Source organism: Onychomys torridus, chromosome X (genome assembly GCF_903995425.1).
Source record: "Onychomys torridus chromosome X, mOncTor1.1, whole genome shotgun sequence".
Classification (NCBI taxonomy): Eukaryota; Metazoa; Chordata; class Mammalia; order Rodentia; family Cricetidae; genus Onychomys; species Onychomys torridus.
The window spans coordinates 71,515,682-71,540,155 of record NC_050466.1 but is presented as its reverse complement, the minus strand read 5'-3'; the positions used below and the strand labels follow the sequence as shown (position 1 = coordinate 71,540,155).

At 37.2% G+C, this 24,474-nt stretch overlaps 1 pseudogene; it reads left to right on the top strand.

Annotated features, from left to right (window-relative positions):
• The first annotated feature begins 945 nt into the window (after positions 1-945).
• Positions 946-8,314, top strand: LOC118573725 (annotated as a pseudogene).
• Positions 8,315-24,474: the final 16,160 nt, after the last annotated feature.

Here is a 24,474-nt window from a genome sequence, read left to right as displayed (position 1 = left end):
TAATTCAGTTCATCATTCAAAATTAGTGATAGGGCTGATAAGGTATCTCAGTCAGTAAATGACTTGCCTTGTGTATTAGTTATTTTCTGTTGCTGTGATAAAGAAAGCAACATAACAGAAAACAACTCATAGAAGGAAGAATGTATATTGATTTACTGTTTGAGAGAAAGAATCCATATTGACAGAGGAGGAATGACAGCAGGTAGTTTGATCAGGAAACTAAGATATCATACCTTCAAAAGTAAGTGTGAAGCAGAGAGAAAATGCAAAGGGGAAAAAGGCTATGAAGCTCAAAGCCCACATCTACATGATACATTTCTTCTAGTAAGACAACACCATGTCCTCAAACAGCATCACCAACTGAAGACACACTTTTCAAATGTCTAAGTAAAATGCCAGTCAAATGCCTTGGAGACCTTCTTAATCAGATGACCACATTCCACTCTGAATTATAAAATCTCTTACTAAAGGAAAGGATGGGGCATAGTTATGAAATACTGGACCAAAGCAGGACTGAAACACAGCAGGCCAAATAATGAATTCTGTAGCCTCAGGTCTGGTGCCAAAGTGAATAAATGCCTCAGGCTATTCAGCTTTGTTGCCTGCTGCATACATGTCTATCTTGACATGGCTTTGCTCTGTATTTATTGAACAGCACAAAACACATCAGATGGGAAAAGGACTGAGAATTACTTTAGAGAAATCTTTTACAGAGTTTTACATGAGATTAAGTCATTGACACTAACTGACCCAGATAACAATCAAATGTAATAAACCAATATCTATATGTTGTTTTCAACATAGAGCAGATATTCATTTATTAAAATCACTTTCACCCTATTTTCTGTTTTCAGCAAATGATTATAACGTTCATACATGTGAACATATATTGTCCTCTAATTTCTGAGCATGGAAGAGAATATATTTTAGATGAAAGCTGTGAATTAGGCGCCTAGAAGTATGGGCTGTCTACCTGCACTGTGTAGTGTGCCAGCAGGTCATTTCCTGTCTAGGCAGCTCTCTAAACACTTTTCCAGGAGCAGCTTCCTTTTTGGCAGTGAAGACAGCTCTCAGCCATGGCTCTGTCTCTAAAGGAAACAAGAAACAACCAGTGCTGACCAGCTAGAGCCATGTGCTGAAGACAAAAGTGTTGCATTTCCTGTCTGATCAGCTGGATGGGCCAGTAGAATAGACCCTACTGTTTCTTCACCAAACTGACAGCATAAGAACTCTGGAAAGGTGCCTTAGCAGAGACAGGTGCTGGAACAAGATAAAGCAGATGCAAAAGAACAGAGAGAAGAAGAAAAAAATTTGAACAGAGGCCCGATCATTGGTGAAAGGCATTCTTGTTTTCTGTGGCCTGGTCTGAATGTCCCTCTTAAGGAAAGTGGAGTAGTCCAGACCATTAGCCAAAGAAGCAAAGAAAAGCAGGAGAAGGTGGAGGCAGACATCACCCAGCAAAGAGAAAGAGGGACAGGAGGAGGAAGATAAAAGTTAAACGGGAGCACAGATGGAGGAGAAACACATGAGGAGTTTTCAGTATTAACCCCCCTCCCAGACCTGGGACAAAAAGGAAAAACATGAAGATTTTGATAACAGGATTCTCTAGGTAAGAAATGTTTTCAATATGACAGCAAAAGAGGGAAGAAAGAAGTTGGTCCGTGTCCTAGTTGGTGTAGGGAATGGAAATGGGACTGTAGGTTTTGATATTGGGAAAGCCACTGGGCAGGTAAACATTTTCAGAAAGGCAAAGAACAGAGAGATTCATTATTTGCATTATATGGAACTATATAAAGTCCATAAATATTCTATAATATTCCACTAAGATTTAAAATGACACAGATGAGGATGAAGAAAGACCTCAGAGGTTATGGCCTCCAGGGCCACAGGGCCATTATCACCAGCTGCCACCTCATTGGAATCAAAGACATGTATGCAAAGTCAACCATGGCCTCTTCTAGGGCCTTGCTCACAAGTAAACCTGCCAACGTCTGATCTATAAGAAGGGTCACCACCTTGTTAGCTAGCTTCTCTGGAGCTGTGGGTAGTAGTCCAATTTTCCTTGGCTTTACATCTAGTATCCACTTATGAATGAGTACATACCATTTTGTCCTTCTGAGTCCGTGTTACCTCACTCAGGATGATATTTTTCTAGTTCCATCCATTTGCCTGCAAACCTTATGATGTCATTGTTTTTCTCTGCTGAGTAGTACTCCATTGTGTATGTGTATCACGTTTTCTTCATCTATTCTTCCATTGAGGGAAATCTCAGTTGTTTCCAGATTCTTGCTATTATGAAAAATGCTGCTATGAACATAATTCAGCATGTGTCCTCATGGTATGATTGAGCATTCTTTGGATATATGGACAAGAGTGGTATAGCTGCATCTTGAGGAAGATGATTCCCAATTTTCCGAGAAACTGCCATACTGATTTCCAAAGTGGCTGTATAAGTAAGTTTGCACTCCCATCACCAGTGGGCGAGTGTTCCTCTTGCTCCACATCCTCTCCAATATAAGCTGTCTTCAGTGTTTTTGATCTTAGCCATTCCAACAGGTGTAAGATGGTATCTCAGAGTTGTTTTACTTGCACCTCCCTGTTGACCAATTCCTTAAATGTCTTTCAGCCATTTGAGATTCTTCTCTTGAGAATTCTCTGTTTAGCTCTGTAGAGCGATGCATGGATCACACTGGGAAGGGGAAATAAATGAGATAACATTGAGTAAACTGGGGAGGAGGGGTTGTTAGTGGAGAGTAGGGGATGGGAGATGAGATCATAAGGGAACAGGATGGTGAGCTGGAACAAGGATGGGATGGGAGAGCAATGAAAAAGATACCATGATAAAGGGACATATCAAGAGGATAGGGAGAAACCTGGTGCAAGGCAAGTTCCCAGGAATCCCCAAGGATGACCCCAGTTTAGACTACTAGCAATAGTAGAGAGAGTGCCTATACTGGCTTACCCAGTAATCAGATCGGTGAATATCATAACTGCCTTCCTAGAGACTTTTTCCAATAACTGATGGAAGCAGATGCAGAGATCCACAGCCAAACACCAGGTACAGTTCCAGAAGTTTAGTCAAAGAGAGAGAAGAGGGATCCTATGAGCAAGGGCATTAAGATCATGATGGAGAAACCTACAGAGACAACCAAACCAAACTTGTGGGAACTCATGAAATTTAGATCAGCAGCTGTGGAGCCTGCATGAACTGGTCAAGGCCCTCTGCATAGCAAGACAGCTGTGTAGCTTGATCTACTTAAGGGGCCCTCTAGCAGTCGGACCAGAATCTATCTCTGGTGCATGAGCAGGCTTTTTGGAGCCCACTGCCTGTGATGGGACACCTTGCACAGCCTTGAGGCAGGGGGAGGGGCTTGGACCTGCCTCTACCTGCCTGTACCTTCTCATGGGAGTCCTTACCTTCTTGTAAGAAGGAATGGAGGGTGGGTTGGGAGGAGAAGGCTGGAGGGGGATCTTTAATTGGTATATAAAATGAATAAAATATTATCTTAATAAAAAAAAGGTCACCACATGGTGGAATGCTGCGAGGAATATGGCCATTGACCTATTATTGTCACCTCCTAACAGGGGGCTTTGAGTAAAGAGCCCAGAGCCTGAAGTTCCTGATATCAAACTGGACTGACCAGAAGTAAAGGCCTGGCCTCTCTGGAGCTGTGCATTGTACCCTGGTTATCTTTTACTTTCAGATAATATCCAATTACGTTTGTCTTTCTGGATCTAGTTTACCTCACTCAGCATGATTTTTTCTAGTTCCATCCATTTGCTTTCAAATCTCATAATATTATTTTTTTACCACTGAGTAATAATCTGTTGTATAAATATACCATTTTCTTTATTCTTTGATTGAGGGGCATCTATGATGTTTTCAGGTTGTGGCTATTACAAATAATGCTGCTATGAACATAGTTGAGCAAGTGACTTGTGGTACAATTGAGCATCCTTTGGATATATACTCAAGATTGGTCTAGCTAGGTCATGAGGTAGATTGATTTCCAATTTTCTGAGAAACCACTATACTGCTTCCAAACTAGTTGTACAAATTTACACTCCCACCAGCAGTGGAGGAGTCTTCTCCTTACTCTACATCCTCTCCAACATAGGCTGTCATCTGTTGTTCTTGGTTGTTTTTATTCCTTGACTCTTTTTCATTTTGAGGGGCCCACAACCCAACTCCCAAATAAATCACACAGAGTCTTATTCTTACTAATAAATGCCCAGTCTTAGCTTGGCTTGATTCTTGCTAGCTTTCCTTAACTTAAGGAATCCTGTCTACCTTTTGCCTCTAGGTTTTTACCTTTGCCTTACTTCTGTATATCTTACTTCCACCCTTACTCCATGGATGGCTGGGTGCCTGGCTGGCTAGGTGGCTGGCAGGTTGGGTGGCTGGGTGGCTGGCTCCTAGCTTCCTCCTCTCCTTGTTCTCTTGCTTCTTCTTGATCTTCTTTCTCTTTCTCCTTCTATTTATTCTCTCTAACTGACAGCTCTGCCCATCCTTTTGCCTGCCTTGCTATTGGGCTTTCAGCTCTTTAGTAGACCAATCATGTGTTTTAGACAGGCAAAGTAGACAGAGTTAAACAAATGCAATATAGAAGAATGCAACACATCTTCGCATCATTAAGCAAATGTTCCAGAGCATAAACAAATTTAACCCATCTTAATATAATATTGTACAACTGTCTTTACTGTCTTTGGCCATAGCCATTCTCATAGGTGTAAGATGTTATCTCTGAGTCCTTTTGATTTGTATTTTCCCTGATGGCTAAGGATGTTGAAAAATTCTTTAAGTGTATCTTGGCCATTTAAGATTCTCCTGTTGAGAATTCTCTGTTTAAATCTGTACATTTTTTTAAATTGAATTAGTTAGTATTTTGATGTCTAGTTTCTTGATTTCTTAATATATTTTGGAGATTAGCCCTCTGTCAGATGTGGGGTTTGTGAAGATCTATTCAGATTCTGTAGACTGTCATTTTTGCCGTATTGACCATGTCCTTTACCTTACAGAAGCTTTTAAGTTTCAGGAGGTCCCATTTATTAATGTTTCATCTCAGTGTTTGTGCTACCAGTGTTATATTTAGGAAGTTGTCTCCTGTGCCAATGCATTCAAGGCTACTTCCCACTTTCTCTCTTCTACCAGCTTCAGTGTAACTGTATTTATGTTGAGGTCTTTGATCCACTTGACTTGAGTTTTGTGCATGGTGATAGACATGGATCTATTTGCATTTTTCTACATGTTGACATCCAGTAGTGCCAATGCCATTTGTTGGAGAAGCTTCCCTTTTTTCCAATGTATAATTTTGGCTTCTTTGTCAAAATAAGTATTGCTGCTTGTAAAGATCAACTCCAGGCTGCTGACAGGGCTCAAAGAGAATGCCATAGTGTAGCAACACTAGGGAATTTTATCTGAGGGGTACATAGGAATGGAATGAATTCACATGCATTCTGATGGTTACTTTCTTTATTGTCTCATGTTGAAAATTTTTTTTCTTTCTTTGTTCTACATAGCTATATATAGCTAACAGAAATCCTTCGGGCAATATAGAAGTTACATTTAAAGGTCACATTCCAGTAAATTATAAGAAACAGAGTCATTCAGACTATACATTTGTAATAAATCTCAACTTCTTAATTGGTGGGGCTGTAAAGTGGAGCTCCAGCTGCAAAGAAAAACCAGTCATTATGGTATATGAATAGAGATAATCTCATAAAAAATTAAAATAATTATAAAGATAAACTGTTGAGTCTAAGAAGAATAAGGAATTCATGCATATATGCTATATTTCTAAGTGTAGTAACTTTTTTGTTGTTGTTGGTTTTTTTTTTGAGATATTGTTTCTCTGTGTAGGTTTGGAGCCTGTCCTGGATCTTACTCTGTAGACCAGGCTGGCCACGAACTCACAGATATCTGCCTGGCTCTGCCTCCCAAGTGCTGAGATTAAAGGCATGTGCCATCGCTGCCTGGTGTGTATTAACATTTTAAACTAACATTTTTTTTATTAGTTCTAAATGCCTGGGCTCTCTCAGACTATGAGTGTTTACAGAATGCTTTGGTTGGAACTCAGGTTTACCTTAATTCTCTCAATATGAGCTCATTTTGGCACTCTCCAAACATAATGACACCAAAAGTGTTTTAAATCTTAAAATGTATTTTTGTGTTCTGTGTGTAACTTCTAAGTATCTAAAAACACCTCCAGCCCTCATTAGGGGATACAAAGTCAAGTTATTTTCTGTAGTCTAGACTCATCACAATATATTTTCACAAATTGAGGTCAGGAATAGGTGGAAGGACTTAATCATTTGCCAGCTATAAATAATCAGGCTTTTTGTATTTACAACCTAGCTGGATAGCTCAGTATGTCAGTATGAACTAAAATAGGGAATGTTTATCTGTAAAACCATTAGGAAGGCACGTGATCCAATCTTAAATTTACTTTGAAGCTTTAAAGCAGCTAATGGTATACAGCTGTCTTAGAGCTGAGCAGGTACAACTATTTTCCTATGTCATTCTGAGCTATGATATAAAATAGATCACAGGGACTTTAATTCCTGACTTGTGTAGCATTACTTTGTATTCAATTATTCTTTAAACTTCTGTGTAAGCTAGCATTATTGATATCAAATGGACAATACAGCTTAAGCTGGAGTCATTTTCACAGATTAAGATCCCAATAGATCGGGCTGCATTCATGAGAGAAACAAACTATGAATACAGGTAATGGGGGATTCCCATAGCTGCTTAGGGAAAAATTGCACTAGCACATGTGAAATTACAGACAAAAGCCAATGATATTCTGAAGTCTGTGGTCCCTTAGCCATGTCTAATGATGTATCCCATCAAAGAATTATTCATCTGGTAGGTTGACACATTGAATATTAGTTGCCATCTGTTGTTGCTACCAGCAAATAAGGTTTTCATTTAGGTGTGTGGATTTACCTCAGGGTCTTTGATTGAATTCTATTGATCACCTATCTGTTTTTATGCCAATACCATATTGTTTCTATTACTATAGCTCTATAGTAGAGCTTGAATTCAGCGATGGTGATACCTCTAAAAGTTCCTTTATTGTACAAGATTGTTTCAGCTATCCTGGGTTTTTTGCTTTTCCATATGAAGTTGAGTATTGCTATTTTGAGATCTGTTAAGAATTGTATTGGAATTTTGATGGAGATTGCACTGAGTCTGTAGATTGTTATTGGTGAGATTTCCATTTTTCCCATGTTAATCCCACGGAACCATGAGCATGGGAGATCTTTCCATCTTCTGATATCTTCTCCAATTTCTTTCTGCAAAGACTTAAAGTTCTTGTCATACAGGTCTTTCACTTGTTTGGTTAAAGTTAGAAGGAACCACTGAGAGATGCATGGATTTACCTGGGAAAGGGAAATACAAGAGAACTCCTAAGTAAACTAGAAGCATGGAGAGTGGAGGTATGGGAACATGAGGTATAGGGTTAGGCTGGTTGGGGGCAGGGGCAAAATGGATGGGGGAAATAATAAGAAAGATATCTTGATTGGGAGGCATTATGGGGTTAGGGAGAAACCTGATACCAGGGAAAGTCCCAGGAATCCACAAGGATGACCCCAGCTCAGACTCCTAGCAATAGTGGGGAGGGTCCCTAAATTTACCTTCTCCTGTAATCAGATTGGTGACTATCATAGAAATTGTCATCAAAGAGCATTCATCCACTAAATGATGGAAGCTGGTGCAGAGATCTACAGGCAAGCATCAGGCAGAGCTCTGGGAGTCCTGTTGAAGAGAAAGAGGGAAGATTTGAAGAGCTGGGGGGGGGGGTCAAAGTCATGGCAGGGTAACTCATAGAGACAGTTGACCTGAGCTTGTGGGAGGTCACCAATTCTGGACTGACAGCTAGGTAGCCTGCATGGGACTGACCTAGACCCACTTCATGTGTGTGACAGTTGTGTAGCTTGGCCTGTTTGTGGGGCTCCTAGCAATGAGATCAGGACATGTCCCTGGTGCATGAGCTGGCTTTGGGGAACCCAATCCCCATGCTAGGTTGCCATGCCCAACTTTGATGCAGGGAAAGGAGGTTGGTCCTACCTCTACATGATGTGCCATACCATGCTTTGCTGACTCCCATGGGAGGCCTGCCCCTTTCTGAATGGAGATGGAGGAGTAGATAGTGAGGTCAAAGGGAGGTGGGAGGAAGGAACATGAGGAAAGTGAGGAGGGGAAAATGTGGTCAGTATGTAAAATAAATGAAAAAATAGTAAAAATATGAAGGCCTTTCAGGGAATGAAGTATTCTGTGTGGTCTGGTTTAAAGAGATCTACCACCTGAATGTCCCCAGCCTGGTCCAGCCATTGCTTGGTGCTGTTCAGCATCTGGAAGAGATTCTACCCCTCACACTTTGATGCATTGGCTTTATTTATTTTATTTTATTCTTTTTAGAAAAGTCCATCCTTCTTTGTTTTCAAATAAATATAGATTTGAAATAAAACCAACTGTGAATTAGCTTACATTGTAAAATTTGATTTCAAAGGAGACCCAAGGCAAGTGAGATTGATTGTTACATTGTTCTCTTAAAGGCAGGTTGAAAAAACAGGCTGAGTACAGTAAGACAGCAGTCTTCAGTCTACATGACCTCAAGGTGAATTATTAACTAAGCTGTGATAGCTAGCAAAAGTCTCAGTATCTTTGAATGTAAGAGATGTTTTTATAATAATGTATTGTAACATAATAAATGCTTCTGTTTAATACAACTTTGTATTTTCTATAGAAGAGAGGAGCCAAAATTATAACCTTGAGGCTAGATTTCTAAAATTACAGCTCAATTTTATAATCAGAAAATATGTGTTATAAAACCCTGGGGAAATTGTTTTGGCTTTAATTTTTAATAACAAGCAACTATGTACCCCACTCCAAGCACAATCAACTTTATCGAGGTTTTATGTCACATAAGATGCTGAAAAAATCACAAATGAACCTATCATTCATATTTTCCCAGGCTTGAATCCTGACACTAAAATAAAAAAAAATCAGATATTTATGTTTTATAGCTCTTCATTTGGAGACAAATAAGTTAAACTCCATGTCCTTTCACATTGATGGTATAAGCCTCCAGGAGAATTAATAATTGATAATTTTCAAAAGCATCGACTACAACACTTTTAAGTTACCTAGAAAATGAAAATGAAAGAGGCAGTGCAAGGTTTATTTTGTTAATAAGAAGAGTGAGTCTATAAAACTGCCCCTTAGTAATGATTGTTTGGGTTGGATAATTATTACATTGGGGAAGAGCATAATGTGCAAATTGGAGGGAAAGAAATAGAAAAGGTGTGTTGTCCTAATGGAGAATAAGTGACTTGATAATGTTCATGAAATAATTTGGAAAAATGAGGAATAAACAAAGGCAAAATCATTTGAGCCCTATTTCATTTGTTTGTACAAATTATATCTATGCTAGTTTGCTACCAGAGATGAAGTTCAGTACATCCAGGTGATGGCTATGAATCAGTGGCTTTTGAAAACACAGTAAGCTGAGGAATATGGGACTATTCAGTTGCAAGTTTCATGAAATTAGGTGGAAGCCATAAAATTTCTCAGTGAGCCTAGCCTTTAACAGCATTGTTTGTAATAGCCAGAACCTGGAAACAACCTAGATGCCCTTTATCTGAAGAATGGATAAAGAAAATGTGGTACATATACACAATGGAGTACTATTCAGCAGAGAAAAATGATGACATCATGAGGTTTGCAGGCAAATGGATGGTTCTAGAAAAAAGTCATCCTGAGTGAGGTAACCCAGACTCACAAAGACAAACATAGTATGTACTCACTCATAGGCAGATACTGATGTAAAACAAAGGATGACTAGACTGCTACTAACAACTCCAGGGAGGCTACCTAGTAAAAAGGACCCTAAAAAAGACACAGGGATCGCCCAATGACAGAGAAGTGGATGAGATCTACATGAGCAAACTGGATGTGAGGGGGTGGGTAATAAAGGGCAAGGGTTGGGGGAAAGAGAACTTAGAGGAGCAGGAGATCCCAGTTGGATCAAGAACAGAGAGGGAGAACAAGGAAAGAGAAACCATGATAACTGAGGACCCCATGGGAATAGGAAGAAGCAAAGTGCTAGAGAGGTCCCCAGAAATCCACAAAGATACAATAGACTACTGTCAAATTGTTGAGAGAAAGCCCGAACTGACCTACTCTGGTGATCAGATGGCCAAACACCCTAACTGTCATGGTAGAACTCTCATCCAATGACTGATGGAAGCAAATGCAGAGATCCATGGCCAGGCCCCAGGTGGAGCTCCAGGAATCCAATCAGTGAGAAAGAGGAGGGATTGTATGAGCAAGAGACGTTGACACCATGATTGGGAAAAGCACAGGGACAATTAGCCAAACTAGCAGAAACACATGAACTATGAACCAATAGCTGAGAAGCCCCCAACTGGATCAGGCCCTCTAGATAAGTGAGACAGTTTATTAGCTTGAATTGTTTGGGAGGCACCAAGGCAGTGGGACTGGGACCTGTCCTTGGTGCATGAGCTGGCTTTTTGGAACCTGGGGCCTATGCTGGGACACTTTGCTCAGCCTGGGTGAAGGGAGGAGGGGACTGGACCTGCCTCAACTGAATCTACTAGGCTGAGCTGAATCCCCAGGGGAGTGCTTTCCCTGGAGAAGATGGAAATGGGTAGTATATTGGGGGAAGGGCAGGGGGTGTGGGAGGAGGGAGGACAGGGGAATCCATGGCTGATATGTAAAATTAAATTAAATTATAAAATTAAAAAATAATAATAATACAATTTCTCAGTGGACTTTCATCACTTTGGATCTATTGAAAGTTAGATATCATGTACTCAGTGTGAAAACTCAGTAATATGTACAACTATGAGAACTCATTTAAGTATGTTAAATACTAAAACATATATGATTTTGAATTGTAATATTTTCCTTAAGTCATGTAATATTCAAAGACAATTATGGGGAATTTTAATCCTCAAGAATCCTTGGAATTTATTCATAATTTTGGTATAACATAGGTTTCTTAAATGGGGTGAAGATAAGGAAAATACAAGTTATTCCTTGCCCTTTCAATAAATTATTAAACTTTTCCCCCTTAATGCTGAACTCATGTTGAAATTTAATAGAATTTTTTTGACATATTACAAAAAAGAAACTCTTAAAGTTTGGTCAGTATTAATTCAGTGTTATAGTGGCCACATTCCCTTCCTAGTCCTTGTGTCTTGTCTCCACAAACTGTGTTTATAACATGACATACTGCTATATAAATTCTTTTATTTCTGATGTCAATTTACTTTCCAAACCAACCATTTCTATGATGGGTATGGTGACACATGCATTTTATGCTAGCACTTGGGCAAGCAGATCCCTGCAAGTTAAACACCAGCTTGTTATACATAGTGCATTTCAAGCCAGCCAGGGATAATTTGTGAGACTTTGTCTCAATCAAACAAACAATAATGTGCAAAAATGTGTTCATAGTTACTGTTACTATAAAACAGAGAAAATGTTAATTTTTCCCAAAAGAGGCAAAAGGAGGACACACTAGAATGATTTTCCACTAGAAAGATTTAATGTAATCTCTTATGAGCATCAGTGAAGAAACTCTTCTTGTGATTTCATTTCACTTTTCCCTTGGATTTTCATTGACAATTTAGGTGCAAGAGAGAGAAAATTCCCCCAGGAATGCCGATAAACGAAAACACTTATAGTACTTCCATGATATTTTCCCTGCAGGACTATTCTTGTTTATTTTCTGTTTCTCTATAGGCAGATACACTATGGACCCCTTTCTCTCTTTTGTTTTTAACCACATACTGCTACTTTGTTATCACCCATGATTCCTGAAGAAGTAGGCTAACGTGAGGCTCTATGCCGGATTGGAGGATATTGCACAAAGCATAAAAGGATTTCCTGCTGTGGGACAACAATGGAACTCAGACTTCTGAGAGCTGCTGTTCCAGTGTTTGGATTAGAGTGCACTGCTACTTTGACACGTGGATAAATGACGTAAATATCATGCCATTTTCATCTTCCTCAGTGTTTTCACATAGGTTTACAGCATACATTTATCACATTGAGTTGAATGTTATTAATAATTAAACTAGTATTACAAAAGGAAAGTTATTTATAATTCTCAGGCAACATTCTCAGCACTGAACATACACTAGATAATTAAGTTCCCATAGCACCATGAGAATTAAATTATGACCACTCACTTCCAAATGACAAATGTGTAAATAGAAGACCAGAGATGTTACAGAACTTGGACAAGGTCAAGGAAGTGATGACATTGTAGGATACAATTCACACTCAAAAGATGTGATTCCAGAGATTCTCTTCCTTATATTGAATGCTCCTGCAGAGCAAAACAACTATTTGTGTTCATTTTCAAACAGTAATTAAACCTATCATAGTATGATAAAACCAACTAAACAGAATGATCCGGTAAATTATTATTTCCATAAGCTGACAACATTTCTGGTTGTGTTCCAGGTTCCCCTGAACACACAGGAGATACCATCACAAAAAAAGACAGAGGTGGAAAAATGCAGTCATGGAGATGGTATTCTTACAGAAGAATTAGAAAAACAATAAGACACCCTCGCCCAGGTCAACTTGTTTATTCATTAGCACAGTAAAGAATATTGTGCATGAATTACTGGTTGTCTTATATACTGCAAACTCAGCCTGTGCAAATCAGTTAATTTAACTTTAAATTTCTTTTATTTATTTCTTTGTTTGTTTGTTTATTTTCCCGAGTCAGGGTTTCTCTGTAGCTTTGGAGCCTGTCCCGGAACTTGATTTGTAGACCAGATTGGCCTTGAACTTACAGAGCCCCACCTACCTCTGCCTCCCCAGTGCTTAAATTTCTTAATAGTGACAAGAACCAATGCCTTGGAATGTAGCCTTTGGTCATTTCTCAAAACTTGTTGAAGGGAAGATTTTCATATATATATATTTCATATGTATATTTTCATATATATATAATCTTAAAGGGAGGAGGAAAATTGTTTGAAAATGTATGGCTTATACCAGAACAAGGATGGGCATATGATATCATAATAAGTTAAGCATTTTCTGAGTAATTGTATTTCCAATCTTGCTCCAAAGTAAAATTTCAAAACAGTGGAGTGTATTAACAAATGCCAGATTCACAGAGGCATTCAAATATTATTTGAGTAGAAATTCTCTAATTTTAAATCTGAGTAAAACAGAAGAAACAAATAAAATGATAGTCAGATTTTATGCTTAGTTTTATTTTTTTCTTGTTCTTTTATGATTTATACTTTTCTTCATTTCTCTGAAACACTTAACCATTGAAAGCTATCACTTTTTTGTTCAGTACATAACACTCCCTTCCTCCAGACTGAAGTAATTTTCTGTTGTTTATTATTTCATTTCGAATTTCAGATGCTTTGAAAGCCAATAGTGCACTTTTAATGTTTTTTGTCATATACACATGACTTTTGTCAAACTCTGGCAAATTGCATGTTTGTCATGTCAGAACTGTGTTGTCAAGAAAGGCTGGCAGAAAATCATTGGACCAGAGAAAGGCAAGATTGCTCTGTTCTTACAGCAGTACAGAAGGTAGTGAAGTGGAAAAAGAGTCTTATTTTTCAGGAATGTAAACATTTAAGGCTGAAGAAATCTGAAGATGGGAACAGAATGGTTATCACAACAATTAGCCAATTAAGAAATACAATTATTTATTTATTTATTTATTTATTTCCCAGCCATTGTTTATAGTTTCCTTTCTTTCCTCTCCTTCAAGTCCCTCCCCCACTCTTGCTCCCGTCTCAATACAATACTCCTCTGTTTCTGTGCAGAAAAGGGCACGGCTCCCATGGTCATCAATAAAACATGGCATATCAAGTTGCAGTAATACCAAGCACCTCCTCTTGTATTATATATGACAAGGTGACTCAGTATAAGGAGTATGGTCTCAAAAGCCAGAGAAAGAGTCAGAGACAGCTCCCACACTTAGGAATCCTACAAGAAATACAAAAAGTTTGAAATAACTCCTTGAATGTTCTCAGACTGTCATGGGTTAGGAGTTCCACAACAAGTGCAAAAAGTTTGAAATTTCTTGTGTCTTCTTAGACCATCATGGGTTAAAGCTGGATTTCAACAACAAAAGAAACAACAGAAAGCCTACACACTCTTAGAAACTGAACAACATGTCATTGAGCTCCACTAGGTCTAGGAATAAAGAAAGAAAGAAATTAGATACTTCTAGAATTAAGTGAAAATGAATGAACAACATAACAAAACTTATGGGATATGGTAATAAGAGGAAAGTTAATAGCAATAAGGGCATTTGTGAAGAATTTGGAGAAATCTCATACTTGCGACTTTTGTTTTGTTTTGTTTTTTTGGAGAGAAGGTTTCTCTGTGTAGCTTTTGTGCCTGTCCTGGAGTTCATGCTGTAGACCAGGTTGGCCTTAAACTCACCGAGATCCGCCTGGCTCTGCCTCCTGAGTGCTGGGATTAAAGGCATGTGCCACCACCTCCTGGCTGTCCTACTACTGATTTAACAGCACACACAAAAGGTCTAAAACAAAAAGAAGCAAACACACCCAAGAGGAGTAGATGGTAAGAATTAATCAAACTGAAGACCAAAATCAATAAAATAGAAAAAAAAAGAATACAAATAATCAATGAAACAAGGAGTTGGTTATTCCAGATAATCAACAAAATAGACAAACCCTTATCCATACTAACTAAAAGGTAAAGTGAGAATATACATATTAACAACATTAGAAACAAAAATGGGACGTAACAACAGACACTGAGGAGATCCAGAGAATCACTGGGTCATATTTCAAAAACCTGCACTCCACACAATTGGAAAATCTAAAAGAAATGGACACATTTCTTGATAGATACACATACGCAATGTAAACCAAGAAAAAATAAATAATTCAAAGAGACCTATGACTCCTAAGGAAATATTATTATTCTTATTCCTTGAAACTCACTCTGGAAGTGATTTCAAGTGCTGTTAATTGTCTTAGTTTAAATTCAGTTGGTGTGATAAATCTCCCTGACAAAAAAACTACTTAGGGGATAATTGGGTATATTTCAGTCTACAGTTCCAGCTTACAGTCCACCATTATAGAGAAGTAAAGGCAGGAACTTTACTTGTGCTCAATATGATTTCTCACTCTTATGTATTTGAGGACTCCATCCCCCAATGGGCTGGGTCTTCCTTCATGAGTTAATTGATTAAACAATCTTCTACAACATGCCTAGAGCTCAACCCAATGCACACAATCTCTTATGGTAACTCCCTTCCTAGGTGATACCAGGCTGTACCAACTTAACAATTATGGCTATAATCATATAAATGTGCTATTTAAAGCTGTGTAAATTGTGATCAACAATTCTTTGGGCCCAAGTTTCTTTACAGTATTTTCTAAAATTAAATGAAATTAAAATTTCATAGAACTGAACCAAAGTTTTTGGTAATTTTTTGGTATCCTAGTAGATCACTTCAATATTCATCTTAATTGCTACTTGCTTAACATAAACATTAATTAAACATGAATCTCCCTTAAAATGTGGTCTACTTTTATATTTGACTTCAGATTGGAACATCGTGTTCCTCAGGACTAACACCACAAACTATCAATGTGTTAACTTATGAGCTTCACGGATTATTTCTTTTCTGTAGCACAAACTTTCTGTGCTCATCCAGTTACCATTACCTTCTACATGTAAAAAAAAAAAAAAACTCAATAAATCTACCCTTAAGATATTGTTGGAAACCTATTTAAGGTTATATAATTGATTGCTTCAAATAATGTCACTACACTTTTAGGATGATTTTCTGAAGTATTTTGTGTATTAAATTTAGCATGTTTATTGATTACAGCCATTAATTAGGCCAGTCCATAATAGGACATGGTAAGATACTAATCTCTCTCTGAGTCATGGCTTTGGCTTTCAAAGAGATTGTAATTCCCTCGGGTAACTGCCACAGTTCAATGGTTTTGACAGCTTTTCAATAGTTTAAGACGATGTAAACACTGGGCTTACTCCAGTCATTCATGTCAAAAATCTCTTAACAAAACAGATAGTAATTGGTAGAATTGTTTGCAGCTGTAAATGTGTTATCTTGAGAAGCACAGGAGCTCAATGATTTTGCTACTACTTGACATTTGTGAGCAGAAGTGTGAGAAAAGTATTTGCTGTAATGGGAAAGACCTCATGCTTTCCTGTTTGTCCTGTATAAAATCCTTTTCTAACACTCAAAACACAGTAATCAGAAGTAAAAATTTGCTTACTCTAAAGAAATATCAGAATCCTTATCCCAATAGTTTTCTGGAAACACAGTGGAACTAGAAGCAAGGCTTTGGCAGGGAGAATAATCTTATTTCCACATTCCAGTGCACATTCACCAATCACACAGTTTCTGGTCCAAATTTATTTTTCTTTCCATGTAACTAGTGTTAGTTTTCCAAGTTGTCTTCTTAGTAGTTACATTATTAGTTTTCTTCTAACTATCTACTTCTGATATTCCAAAATGAAAGACTCCCTACATACTGGTTTAACTCTTATGAGTCATTCTGGAAAAGAATGGGATAATTAGAGAAAGAGATTAATGAAACATGATCCAGTCAATAGATGTATGCTGTTATTCTTGCCAAAAAGAAATACATTGTTTCAGTATGATTAAATCATTATGTTTCCTCTTAAACCAATTATGCTTACTACATTTATTGACTTGGATAGCAATACTTTATTCTTTCTATTAAAATTTCAAATTTGATCATGAACAGTTCAAAATGCCTGCTCCTTTGCATTCAGGACAAAGAGCTCCCTTCATTGGATCTATATAATGTCTTTTAGCATGTTTTTTTCCATGTTAATAACAGAGGATGACATTTTATCATAGTGGCAAAACAATTGAAGTGGTGCACATAATTCCTATAAATAAGTGCATCCCTTGGAACTGCATAGAATGATGTTGGTACCTCTCATAGGTAGGTAAAATATCACCCTATGTTATAGATATTACTAGTGTGCTCCTCTTGTTTTCACTGTTGAAAAAGAATTATGATTCACTCATCATTTTCATCACTTAAATTTCCTAAAAAGTCCCTTCCATGTGTGATCTATATATTTGTCAAATGAATGAATGAATACTTTTAGATTGAATTACCTTGGATTTTCACTCCATGAATACTAAGTGTTCCAACTCTTACTGAATGTGGCTTTTCTTAGTTATTGTACTATATATTTGTATAAAATATATATTGTTTTATAAATATAGTGTACTATATGTATATTTTATAAATATATATTGTTTTATCCATACGCATGTATATGCATATCCTAGAGGAAAATCAGGGAGCCTTTTACATTTAAAGTCATTCATTGAGATTCTAATACTTGTAACATTTGTAATGAATGTTTTCAATAATTATATAACATTTCTGAAACTTACATTGAAGAAGACGTCCTATTTATCCATATATTTAAATAGTACTAACAAACTAGTAATTGAGATGCAGTCTATGTACCTTATCAGAGAAGCTGCACATCCCAATTGCTTGAAAGAACATGTTCAAATCATGAAGGGATCCTATGCTTCTAGCAGAGAAGGCAGTGAGGTGGCCAGGTCTGGCAGCACAGACCTGTAACTACAGCTATTTAGGTGGCTAAAGAATGAGGATTCTAAGTCCATGCCTTCTCTGCTACATAGCAAATTCAAGGCCACCATGGGTAATTAAATAATACCTTATCTCAAAATAAAACAAATTAAAAGGACAATTGAGACTACAATTCAGAAGCAGAGTAATTTTCTAATGTATACAACACGAGGTTCAATCCCAGTAAAACAACAGCAAATTAATAATAATAATAATAATAATAATAATAATAAGAAGAAGAAGAAGAAGAAGAAGAAGAAGAAGAAGAAGAAGAACTAATTATATCAGTACATATGCTTCTGGGAAGGAACTAATTATTTTCTTTTGTTTCGTTCTTACCTTTTTCTCCATTTTTATAACCTCTCATGTTAGAAGTCTTGCACTCAAATAGTTCATACACAAATAAAATGATTATTTTCTCAATTTTATCTACCACTCAATTAGCATTTGAAACTGAAATGTATGCAAAGGGACTCTTTTCCCCCTATTGGGTTGCCTTGTCCATCCTCAATATGAGGGCTTTTGCCTTGTCTTATTGTATCTTGTTTTATAGTGTTTGGTTATTGTCTTTTGGAGGTCTTCTTTTTTTGAAGGGAAATGGAGGATGTGTGGGAGAGAGGAGGTGGAGGAAGCTGTGAGAAATAGAGGGAGGGTAAACTTTCATCAGGATGTTATTGTACAAGTGAAGAATCTATTTTCAATTAAAAACAGATTTTAAAAAAGAAAAAAATTAAGAAACTCTGAATATATGCACATAAAATAGTTCTATATGCAGCATAATGAACCTGGAAGGATCTACCAGTCTTAGAGTCCTAAGTGTTACTTAAGTAAAAAAATCCTTAGAACATGACTGACTGACAGGCAAGTAGTCCTAACATAGGGTGTACTTGTTCTGCTGGGAAACTATCAGAAGGCCATGAGCCTATTTGTTGTTAATTGAATCGAAAACTACTAATTATATTTCCAGTATATTTCACGTCAAAAACACTCTTTCACTTCCACAAGGATATTCACATTTAATATTTTCATATAAATTTGTATTTCATAGTGATTAAACTTATTTGCTGTGGAGTCTACAGTTAATGAAGTATATGTTATGAACATGTGTGTAGTTATTTTTATAAAGAGTGAAGATGGAAATAATGAAATCAAGGTCTTTAAATAAACTGTTAAAAATTAGCCAAAGTATTTTAAAAATTGATACTGGAAAAATTGATATTGTTCACTTGGAACAGGTGAGTGAGTGTTAAGTCAATCTACAGCTTCCTCATGCACTAGAGAACAGGTTTTCTATTTGATAATGTAAAATCTTTTGTCAGAAATACTTATTCAAATTTATTTTGATTTGAGGAAAAAATAGCCTTAAAATATAATTTGGGAGACATTGCATTTAAATTACTAGAATTTTATTTTTATTATTGCTTTCTATTAACTTATGATGTCATTAAACTGTTCCAATACCAGGTTGTCAATTAATTGACAGCTCAGTGGTTCTTGAGTGTTAAAATTGTTCCTGAATTATCCAGGAAGCTTCTGAAGAAAAGATCTGGGAAAAGTGGTTCAGATTTACTAGGTTTGACTTGAGGCATGAGAATATGCATTTCTAAATTCCTAACTAATATTAATTTGAAGTTGTTTGTTCTCCAAATTTTCATGTACTGGAGGCTTGACACCCAATGTAATGTTATTGAAAGTTCATGCATTCTTTAAGTATGTAGCATAGTATGACATATTTAGGTCCAGGTGGCACCATTCTCCTAAATCAGTACATTTTCCTCAGAGATTGCCTTAGGTGTCTTGGAAGTAAGTTATAGCTCATGGAATTCATTTATTTCCATGAGGGTTGATTATTGGAAAATTGGGTCAGCTTCTTCTGTTTCTCTCTCCTTCACCCACTTTTTTCTTGAATGTGTTGTTTTTATCTCCCACTTCTCCATTATATGCTAATTGAACATGAAGCTACCATTAGAAGCTGAGCAAATTTGAGTGCCATGTTCTTAGATTTCCTTCACACTAACACTGACACAAAATACAGCATCTTTTCTTTGTAACATAGAAAATGTCTGCTGTTTTTGACTGCTAGGGATGGAGAATCCAATTTCTTCAGGGATTTTTGCTCCTGAGAGGTTATGATGTTCTATTAGATGGTTTAACAACTATATGCATACTGGCATAATTAGTCAATTAAGTGGGTAATGGAGGGGAAAAGAAAACATGAAGTTACGAGAGAATAGTTATAGGGGGCAGGGAAGGAATTGGAGGAGAGGAATACAGGTTAGAAAGTGGATTTAGTGCTTTACTAATTTAATTTTTTTCAAAATTTTATGAGTACTGTATATGGACCATTTCTACTCCTTTTTTGCCATCAAAGAGTGGAGATATGCCATTTTCACTGCTTTATTCTTTCACTTATAGCAGGGGTAAAAACATCTGAAAAAGGGAAAGAAAATGGAAGGACCATTTGTCCCAGGTTTGAACCTAATAGTTCAGGATTTTTATTGATAATAAATGATAAGGGACAATCTTTTCTATGAATACTTCCCACTGACATTGGGGTGTCGTTGTTGGAGACTCAAGAAAGCTGGAATCCTGACCAAAGCCAAGAAGAGCAAGCAAGCTATTTTACTTTATGTCCAGGCTTTCTGGGACCATGTAGAGCTAGGAAATTATCATAGTTAGGGATTCTATTGCTGTGAAGAGACACAATGACCAGTGCAGTTCTTATAAAGGAAAATATTTAACTGGGGCTGTCTTACAGTTCAGAAGTTTAGTCCACTATCATGGTGAGAAGCATGGTGACATGCAGGTAGACATGGGTGCTGGACAGGTAGATGAGAATCCTACATCTGGATCCACAGGCAGCAGAAAATGATCCAGTAGGCCTGCCTTAAATTTCTGAGACTTCAAAACCTGCCCCAATCATACACTTCCTCCAACAAAGCCGCACCTACTCCAGAAAGGCCATACTTCCTAATGGTGCCATTCCCTGTGAGGCTAAGAAGGCCATTTTCTTTCAAACCACTGCAGGAAGTTCAGGCCTCTTTGGAGCCATGTGTGAGGCTAGACCACCTGGGACTAGCTGCTTTGGAGCCACCTGGTCTTGGAAATTCTGTCAGAAGCACCTAGGGCTGGGGAGTTTGGAATAGTTTGCAGTCTTTAGTTGATTGGAAATCTACTGGAACAGCTATATCTGATAGAAGGTAAAATTAAGGAGTTTAAGGAAAAAATTTTATCTTGGGTGTATGTTTGAAACTTCTGGGTCCAGAGTCCTGGTAATTGGGGGAGGGGAGTCCCAAGATCAGGAAAGAGAGAAAGAGATTCCACCTTCATGAAATGGCAGGTAATGAAATTTAGGATTACTTATCTGGTGTCCTTTTGACCTGCAAGAGGTAGAATCATGTTGAGTCCCTGAAGCTCACATGAGCTTTTAAGATTTTAATATTTTAAGATTATAAGAGATAAAAATTTTAGATATATTAGTATCAACACTGAAATCTATACTGAAATTCACATAGTTGAAAAGGCAGTAGGCTCACTCCTTTGAGTCATAGTAAAAGCCTGGGGACCAAAAATGATTTTGAGTTAAAAGCCTTAACACAGTCTCCAAGAGGGCTAGAAATGCAGGTTAAGCAGAGATTTTTTAGCACATTTGAGAAGCACTTTTAATTCTATTCTTAGAAGACAACCAAAAGAAATTAAAATCCTGAGCTTGTAAATGGTAGAAGTACTCAGTGCTGTATCAGCTTATCAGAACTCCATTGATCAATGTTGTAAAAAAAAAAAGAAATTTTGACCTTTAGATGCTTTCATATAACAATAGCATAGCATAGTATAGAACTGTGAAACTTTCATATACCTTAAATCATTTTCTTGGACTTTTAAAACATGCATTTACATACCCAAAGATTCTTAGACACTTATAACTTGCATTTACAAATCTTAAAACACTTTTTAGACCCTTACAATGTACTTAAGCTTTCATATGCTTAGACGTTTGCATTTACATAACTTTAAACACTTTCTTAGACCTTTATGCTTTGCATTTACATACCTTAAAATATTTTTAAGACCTTTATAACTTAATTAAGCTTTCATATCTGTAGATCTTTACAAATTTTTACCTTAGAACACATTCTTAGACCCTACAAAACTTACATAAACTTTAAACTTTTTTCTGTTCAATTATTTACCAGGAGACACAGGTGGTTGGTTGATTACTGAGAGTAGTTATTATAAAGCAAGTTCCTATAATAAAGGAATGATAAAAAGTTACTTTGTAACTTTTCTTGCTGTTCAGCTTTTTTATAGCATTTCAAGTCTGGTAGCAAGGTAGATTGTCATTCTCAACTGTAGACCTAGTAATTGTAGGAAAGTGAGCCTGAGGCCTGATGTTTTACATATGAAGAGAACTATGAAGGCAGAACTGAGAAAGTAGCTGAAGCTTTGTGGAGTAGGCGGTGACTGTTGTGTTAAAGCTTTTGTTAGTCAATACCATCAGAGATTTGGGAAGGACAAATTATAGCAGGAAGTATAATCTAAAAGGTATATGTACCAATTAAAAAGGCAGAGACTTACTCCCTAGAAAGTTGCCCTAGGCCCCCATGGTCTTGACAGCTTCACTGGGGGAAGTGGTCATAGGTCTTCAGTTGCCATATAGAACAGCATTTAATCTTCAGCTGCCAGGCTCAGGTCTGAGAGAAATTCCTGTGGAAAAAGAACTTGGGAAACTGACCTTACTTTGACCAGGCAGAGGCAGGGCACTCAAACCTGAGTCCACAGCCTGGACAGAGTCCTGGCATCAGATAAGGTATGCAGCAGCTTCACCCATGGGTTACTATTAACATAATTCAGGTAGAATCATTGTGCTGCATCTATCTTCTTTGGAAACCCTAGGGTTCCTACTAGGAACATTTCTGTCAATTATGGTAAGCTTTTTCCTTAAACATTTTAAATGCCATATTCAACAAATCTCTGATGAGTTTGGGGGCCATCTATTAAATATACTTGAGTTTAGGCTTAACCTTGAAAATACATTAACTTGTGTTTCTTAATTATCTTTAACAGTTTAAGTTGGTGCTTTTATAAGAACAGTGGTTTACAACTTTATCCCTGTTAAGTTTGGGCTTTAAAATTTTGAGTTGAAGATTTAATTAAAGATCCTTTAGCATCAAAGTAAAACATCAAATAATAAATGTAGTAAATTTTAAACCATATACAGTCCACAGCATAAGAGGGAATATTCCTGATCCTTTTACAGTTCACCATTCTAGAATATCTCAGTGTTTTGTATGATTTAGTTCATCTAAATGGCTAAAGCTTAACAAAGTGAGCAAAGACAAAGATGATAGACAAATAATATTACTGTGAAGCTGACTAGCCCTTAGGAATTTATAAATCTTATTTATCAAATATACCTTATTTTTCAAACATATGTTGTTACTTTTCTAAATTTTCTAGAAGCCTGGTGCTGAACATAAGTAGCTATGTGTAAATCTCCAAGTCAGCTTTTCTTAATCTCAGCAGACTTCTATAACTTTAAAATTTTATCATCATACAAAAATCTATACCAATCCAAAAATATTTTGGAGACCTGATGTTGTATACTTAATCTAAAAAGGAAATATATTGGTAAGCAGAGAGCTCATTAGGACTAAGAAGTTTTATAATTGCTGCTTTATGCCACCTAGTCATCTTAGGATGGTGAAGTCACATGACATTCACTCTTGAACCGTGGGAAAAATGCTGCCAGTCATGTGGTTGCTTCCAACTTGCTGATGTCTTCATCCAAAATGGAGTCACAAGGTTGCTATTTAAGGACATCTATTTTCCTAAGCAAGGATTGAATTTAAGTTACATATAGAGTAAGTAGGTGTATTTTTCTAATTAAGAATTGAATCACACGTAGCAACTTAAGATTCAACCTTTTGTTATGAGTTTTAAGACCACCTTTTTTGTTAAAGATTTTACAGATTCTTTAACCACACAAAATGAACTTACAAATCCTCAGATAAAAACTGTTTACACAATGGTGGTAAAGGTTTCTTGAGAGTAGAGTGCTGAGAAATCTTAGAGATAAAAGATTTTTGTAGAGTGGAAAATTGTAAAACATTAGAGAAAAGAGATATTGGGATCATTTGATTTTGCAGTGGCAGAAGTTGTTGAAATCTACAAGAATTTGGATCTCAGGTGTGCTGTCTTTGTCCATTGAGCTATACAAAGGCCAAGAAATTTGCAGTAAGACAATGTGGCTTTAATAAAGTCTTTGATTACTAGGAAAGGTTTGAGTCCAAGCATAAAATGAAGAAGAGTTATGGAATGACTTCTGCCATGAAGAAGATTCCAATAAACTCTGAAGGGGAGCTGAGAGACTCAGAACAGTGCAGCCATGAAGGACAAGGAGGAACAAGCAGAAGAACAATATTGGAAGGGAGGCTTCCAATATTATAAAGGCTATGAGGGTGGATGACTTCCAGGAGGGAGTTGAGAGATGAGAAAGGTCACAGAGGCTCAGGAGGGCTTAAGACAGCTAAGGGACTTAGGCATCTCCTGGGGAGAAACAAGGAACCTCACAATGTACAGGCTCAGGGGGCACAGGAAGAGATAGAGCAGGTACATTGTAGAGAGGCCCAGGAGGGTCTAGACTTCCAAGAGGGAGCTGAAAGATAACAAGGTCTCAAAGTGTAGTAGCTCTGCCCAAGGAAGGATTCCAGCATAGGAGAACATAAGGAAGAGACAGAGCAGGCAGCGTCAAAGGGGAGGAGAGAAAATTCCTTGACGGTGCTGCAAACATCTGAAAGCAGGTGAGGAAAG